This window comes from Hemicordylus capensis, chromosome 5 (assembly GCF_027244095.1).
Source record: "Hemicordylus capensis ecotype Gifberg chromosome 5, rHemCap1.1.pri, whole genome shotgun sequence".
NCBI classification, from domain to species: domain Eukaryota; kingdom Metazoa; phylum Chordata; class Lepidosauria; order Squamata; family Cordylidae; genus Hemicordylus; species Hemicordylus capensis.
The window spans coordinates 14,676,859-14,684,396 of NC_069661.1; positions in this window are offsets into that span (position 1 = coordinate 14,676,859).

Consider the following 7,538-nt stretch of genomic DNA (forward strand, 5'->3'; position numbering starts at 1 on the left):
ATGGGGGGGCTGTATTCAGTGCCAGTCAAAGCATGTCATGTCAAATCATTGCCGGGAAATATAAAGTGCTGTTGTGGCATGCCAACTTTTCTGCCATCATTTTCAGAGATGGGAGGAGAGTTGGCCTCATGTAAAAGGTAAAGTTGTGCCATCGAGTCGGTGTCGACTCCTGGCGATCACAGAGCTATGTGGTTTTCTTTGGTAGAATACAGAAGGGGTTTACCATTGCCTCCTCCCGCTCAGTGTGAGATTATGCCTTTTCAACATCTTCCTATATTGTTTCTTATAGTCTGGGAAACATACTTGCAGGGTCTCATGGTAGCAAGCATTAATTGCCCTCTTTGCTAAGCAGGATCTGCCCTGATTTGCATTTGAATGGGAGGCTACATGTGTGAGCACTGTATTCCCCTTAGGGAATGGGGCCGCTCTGGGAACAGCATCTGCATGCTTGCATGCAGAAGGTTTCAGGTCCCCTCCCTGGCATCTCCAGATCGGGGATGGGCCTGGGAGAGACTCCTGCCTGCAGCTTTAGAGAAGCTGCTGCCAGCCTGGGTAGACAATAATGAGCTAGTCAGCTGCACTGGCTCCCAGTCTGTTTCCGAGCCCTATTCAAGGTGATGGTTTTAACCCTTCAAGCCCTAAATGGCTTGGGACTGAGTTACCTGAGGGACCAACTTGCCCCAAATGTCCCAAACCGCTCCTTAAGAACTTCTTCAGAGGCCCTCCTCCAGGTGCCCCTGCCAAACAAGGTGAGGCGGGTGGCCACCAGAGCGCTTTCCAGACTAGCTGCTGGAACAGCAGCAAAATGCCTCTGTTTGGGCAAGTCGCATTCGGAATGTGAACAGCAGGGGGAGTAGTCCCACAGCAATTAACAATCCGAAAAAAGAGCAACTTTTCCACACCGGATATAGAATGTCCTTGCACTATGTTGCAGCGATTAAATTTGAAACAAGGCACTGGAAATGTGAATGGCACCCTGCTGTCCGTGTAGGGACTGTGGTGTCACGATGCTGGAAGTGTGGAAGCACACTTCCCTGATACGTCCTGACCCTGTTGTAGGGTCTAGTCTGGAAAGTGCCCAGGGAGAGGACCTTTTCAGCCTCCCGCATGACCCCTCTCTTCACAGACCCCTGCACACGATAGATAGATAGATAGATAGATAGATAGATTCCTCTCCTCTACAATCAAGAACATCTTCTGACCAGTAACAGTTGCATTCCAACTGACCTTAACCATCACAGGCTCCTCCTCAGTATCTGCATATGGAATCCCCACTGCCCAGTCACCATGGTGCCACAGGCTCCTCCTCCCTATCTGCATATGGAATCCCCAGTGTTCAATCACCATGGTGCTTCTGCTCTCACAGGCTCCTCCACCCTATCTGCATATGGAATCCCCACTGCCCAGTCACCACGGTGCCACAGGCTCCTCCTCCCTATCTGCATATGGAATCCCCAGTGTTCAATCACCATGATGCTTCTGCTCTCACAGGCTCCTCCACCCTATCTGCATATGGAATCCCCACTGCCCAGTCACCACGGTGCCACAGGCTCCGCCTCCCTATCTGCATATGGAATCTCCACTGCCCAATCACCATGGTGCTTCTGCTCACGAACTCTCACGAGAGCTTCCACACACGGGATTAGCCACGGGTATGCCTTAGAGAATTTTATATATATATATATATATATATATATATATATATATATATATATATATAAGATTATAGATTTTTAAATTATTAATTATTGTTGTTGTTTACACAGTCAGACAGGTGTTATTGACTGGTTTGTTTTATCCAGACATCAAGTCCTTCCCAAGGACCTGGGACTGCTGAATTTTATTATCAGTATTGTTGCTTATTAATTATTATTATTAATTATTTTATTATTATTCAGTGGACCAATGGTCTGACTCTGTAGAGGGCAGCTTCTTTTGTTCCTTTAATAGGAAGAATAGAGAGCAGGGTAAAGTGGGGGGGAGGGAGAAGGAGAGAAATTCTAGACAGTAATCAGCTACAAAGATTAAGCATCAAAGACAAACAGGCACACTGCTCTCTCCATCCTTCTCTCACCTCTCCCCCTCATCCCATAGCCCCTTGCCTGTGTTTCGCATACCCTTAGGGGTGTAACATACCACATATTATGAAACTATGCCTTACACCCACTCAAAACTATCAGTGCTGTGTGATCATCTTCTGTTCCTTCCAAACGTTGCTGCGCCACTGCCAATCTCGCTGAATATTGAGCAGCAGCTAATAGCCACTGGACACAAAATCAATAACTGAGGTTCTTCCATGAAACGTAACCTTGGGTTGCACGGGAAGTAACAGAGGTGAGGAGCCTCAGCAAAGCTGGGGACTTGTCAGGAAAAGGAGTGGCAGATCAAGGGCACGATTCACCCTCTCCTGTGTGCAGAGATGCTTCATGCAGGAAGGCATCTATGGAGGAATTTATAGAGCCTTTTTGCTCCTTCACCCTCCCCGGGAGTGCACGGTGCAGGGCGAACAGATACCATTACCCTGAATATGAACCCTTTTCACTCTGCCATTATCTCAAACAGGAGACTTTCCAACACCTTGCGCAGAGCAGCACATGTGGGCTCTGGGATGGAGTTGAGATCTCTCTGTGAGGCACAAAAGGGCATCATATTCAAGGTAATGGCTTGCCTGGTCGAGGCAGGAGAGAGGGGGGGTGGGGCACGGAATATAGGCTCTTATGAGATCCTTTCACACACATGCACGTCTGTGTTTGTGGGAACAGCTGGATCATGTCTAATGTTTTATAATATTTTGTGTAGTGCCATGTAGACATGCAATCAACACTAAGTAAGTATGTTCATGGAACATGGAAGTTTCACATAACCATGACTAATATCTGTTGCTAGACCTATACTTTAGGGGCATTGTTAGGGGCCCACAGTTTCTGGCTCAGGCTCCAACTTCCACCACCCTCCATTAGGGAGAGCTGGTCTTGTGGTAGCATGCATGACTTGTCCCCTTTGCTAAGCAGGGTCTGCCCTGGTTGCATTTGAATGAGAGACTACCTGTGTGGGCACTGGAAGATATTCCCCTTAGGGCAGGCAGGGTTTCTTAACCTTGAGCCCCCAGATGTTGTTGGACTACAACTCCCACCATCCCCAGCCATGGCCTTTGTGGCTGGGAATATGGGAACTGTAGTCCAACATAATCTGGGGACCCAAGGTCAAGAAACCCTGCTTTAGGGGATGGGGCCACTCTGGGAAGTCAAGGAATTGCGTACATGATGGGAGTTAGCCTCTATCATCTTGAAGCGAGAGCATCATATCCAATGCATATATTGGACCTTCCATTCACCAATCCTGTTTAACACAGGAGAAATGGACACTTTGCACCCCACCTCCCCTGTGAGGATGGTAACTCTTTGAACTAGGGGCAGGTGTCAGCCCCAGAGTCGCCTCTACCCACTGGGGCCTCTTGCCTCCTCAAACGTGAGCCCTGTTGGAAGTTAAAGGACTTTGCGCTGTCTCTTTGTCTCAGACAGTGGAGGACAGACTAGTAAGTGAGAGGGCTAGAGGGTCAAGACATTGGTCATCCCTTCTCCACTGCTCTGACACTATCCCTTTGATGTGTAGATTGCTAATCTCAGGCACTTCCTTCCTCTCTCTCTCTTCCTACCTGCCCGCCTACCTTGCGACATGGCAAGCCTCTCTCCCTGCACCATATGTGCAGAGAGGATGCAGAATCCATCTGCATCCAGCTAGCTAGAAAGATTAGAGATCCTAACTCCTCACTTTCCTATCTAGAATGGAGTTCCTTAATAAATGCCTTTTATATTGATTCTGAAACTATGAATTGGCTCCAAGTTACTTTACTCTCAGCACACACGCATGCCTAACTAAACTACCGCTGTGTTGTGCCTCTGTGCACTCTGCTGTAATGAGAAAGGGATTCTCTCACCACAGAGGATTTCCAACAAGCCCTTCTAGCCTACCTGGAAGGAAAGTAACACCACCCTTCCAGGTGCTTTGCCTAAGAAACTCTTTTTAAAGTTGTGTGTTGTTGCTTTTGTAAGAGGTCAGCTGTTTTCCATCTACTTGATGGACCACCCTTCACCAAGAAGTGTAAGTGCTTTGCTTCAGATTTTAGAATGTGTAAGAGGAGTTAGAGAAAGGACTTTTGCTTTATTTTCCTAATGCCGGCCTGTTCCCCTTCCCCACCTAGGTTCCTGTAGATGAATAAAATCTTTTAGAGAGAACAATCTCGCCTCTCAAGTGCGTTGCTCAGAGACTCGGAAGTTGTGGCTCCTATAGAGCTGACCACTTGGCTGAGTTACTTAAAGGGAAACTGAACTGAACCAAGTCCGGCAGCTCCCACTCTGTGGAGACAGAGGGGATCCTCCAGAGGTGCATTCAGACCCAAACTTGAGATCTCTCTGGGAAAAGAGAGTGGTTGCAGCAACTACCAGACACCACACTGGAGCAGGGGTGAGGGAGTCAAACTCCCCAGACTCCAGTGGGGTTCTTTTACAGGGCCGCTCCAAGAAGAGCACAGGCCAGCTTGCATGCAGGTTCCAAGTCCCCTCCCTGGCGGCATCTCCAAGAGAGGGCTGAGAGAGTCTCCTGCCTGTAACTTTGGAGAAGCCGCTGCCAGTCTGACAGTACTGAGCTAGAAGGACCAATGATCTGACTCAGTATAAAGCACCTTCCTATGTTCCTAGGATCAAAGGTGCTGTACATTTCTATTTATTTATTGCACCTCCTCTGTACCCTCCACCACTCAGAGGTTTGGGGGGTGTTTTTTATTTATTTATTTCCTGCCTGCAACTATGGAGAAGCTGCTGCCAGTCTGGGTGGACAATACTGAGCTAGATGGACCAAGGGTCTGACTCAGTATATGGCAGCTTCCTATGTTCCAGTAGCAAAGCTGCATGGCTTTTGGGGTTGTTCTTGTTAGAGGTTGTTGATTTTTACCCACAATAGGTAAAACAGCAGAGCACTAAGGAATGAGCACACACTCCAGTTACAGAGTAGGTAGCAGAGGATGGTTTGGATATTGCAGCTATTTAGGGAAAACACATGGAGATCCTTGTGTGACTAAACACTAAACATTTATTGGTTAAATACACTTAGATAGGAAAGACCTATCTCTAATCTAAAGGACTACATAGTGGATAGGTAAGGAGAGAGAGAGAGGTTTCCATCTGCTCTCTAGGAGGAAAGGAAGGATTGTGTGACTTAGTACAGGAAGTGCTGCAGAGTCAGTTCAGGGGTCATAGAGTAGGGACAGATAGGGAGACCCTGACTCACTGTCTCTACTCCCAATGCCCCTAGTGATCATTAGGACAGTTGGTGCAAAAGGTCGATGCACTGGAAGTTCATCTCCAACAAGTTCTTACCTTCCTCCACCACCATCTCCTCCATCTCATAATTTAGCCCAGCAGCATGCACACCTTGCTGCTGGGCATAAGTTGCAGGATCCCAAGGACAATGTGCTGAATAGAGCTCACAGCCCCAGAAAGTACTCCTCCTCCTCCCCCCCCCCTCCTCCTCCAGGAGAGTCAGCAGGACCGCCAGGGCCAAAACTACTACCACTCCCCCCCCCCGCTGCAAGAGCCCAGTCCACAACCCCAGCACCCTTGCTTCCTCTTTCCAAATATATGCACATCATAATGAAAATGGGAAGGGGGCGGACAGAGCACCTTCTCTCCATTTCCTCTTCCACCCGTGGAGCAGAAGAGGAGACAAGAAGGGGCTCCAGCTCTCCTTCTCGCTGCAACACAGACGTGGAAGGAAGAGAACAAAGCAGGGCAGATGAGGCAGTGGCAGGGAGTACCTGCTGAGCTGAACTAAGCATCCACTCCCAACCAGCACCACCTCCATACTCAAAACAGGGAGGATGAGAGGCACCCGGACATCTGGCAAAATATGTGGGGCATGTGCTCCAAGGAGGACCCAGACCTAACATCATCCATGCTATTCTCTACAAATGTGTCTAATCCCCTTTTAAAGCCCTCAAAAACGAGTGGCCGAGAGCACCTCCATAAATTATAGCTAACTCATTCATTATTTTGGGTTTATATTTTGATCCTATCTTTCTTCCAGGGCAGAATTCAAGGCAGCATGCAAAGGGTTTCCAGGTGCTCTCCGAGCCAGGCACTGACCAGAACCAAAGTTGCTTAGCTTCAGTCAGATAGGAACATCGGGAGCTGCCATATACTGAGTCAGACCCTTGGTCTATCTTGCTCAGTATTGTCTTCACAGACTGGCAGCAGCTTCCCCAAGGTTGCAGGCAGGAATCTCTCTCAGCCCTATCTTGGAGATGCCAGGAACCTGGAACGTTCTGCAAGCATGCAGGTGCTCTTGCCAGAGTGACCCCATCCTCTAAATATCTTACAGTGCTCACACATGTAATCTCCCATTCATGCTTGCTACCACAAGACCAGCTCTCCTCCCAGATTGCTGCATTATGCACCTGCCTTCAGACCACCCACTGAAATTGGGAAATGAGCCCTAAAGAAAGGAAGCATTCTACGGGTGGTTGTCTTTCTACCAAAATCGTGGTGCTCTCCTGCCTTCATACTCAGCTCCCCGATGTTGTCACTCAGCTGTTCCTTCCAAAGACCCAAACTCTCCCTCTGCATCCTCTGTAGACTCGTTTGCTGGGCTTTTGGAAATATGGCAGAAATAGGCCAGAGGCAAAAATGTTACTTTGCACATGTTCATTTGGCATGCATAATAGCCCTGGCAGCAGAACACCCATATATAAGCCAGTGGCGCTTTCTGTGAGTGATGTTGGGGCTTTGAACAGCTCCGCTGCAGATTTCTAATGCTTGCTTTCCCTTTTATTACCACAAGTGGGTTCAGTCTAGGTCATCAGTTCACCTGCTTTCTGCTTTTATTTTCATATCATTTATTTAAAACATGTTGAATCACCTTTCCGGTAAAAATCTAAGCACTCTAGGCAGCATCCAACAATATTGAAACAAATAAAAACATGCAATTAAATACCAGCTCTGCAGTTAAAACAAAATGATGCAGCAGCCAGAAAAACCACCTTAAAACAGGTGTAATTAACCAGTGCCCACAAATACCTTTTGAGACCAAGAGTTTTTTTGGGAACACCTTCACAGGACTATAATTTTCAGCAAGTTTCCTTGGCTGAAAATCACAGAAGATAAATTAGATTTTAAACTGGTTTATGTGTCACATTCTCTGTACTACCAGCAGCACATAATTTCACTTGGTTGCAGTTGGGAACTATTTTTTCCTTTTCTCAAGATCATACTGACAAAGTTTGAAAATTCCGGTCTTACTGGATAGTTGCGAGTTCTTTGGGCTCACAGTGATGACGTGTTGAGTCAGCATTTCTGTCTTTTGCAGAGGTGCCTATAAATACTTAACACTGGACAGGTAGGAACTTGTTTTGTAGCCTTCTATAATGTAATCTCTGATCAGATTCTGAAACGGAATGTACATTTTTGCAATCGCTCCTGTTGATAAAATCAAAACTTCACAGTGCTTAGCTAAAATATATATATATCTCTCTCAGAGTATGCCAG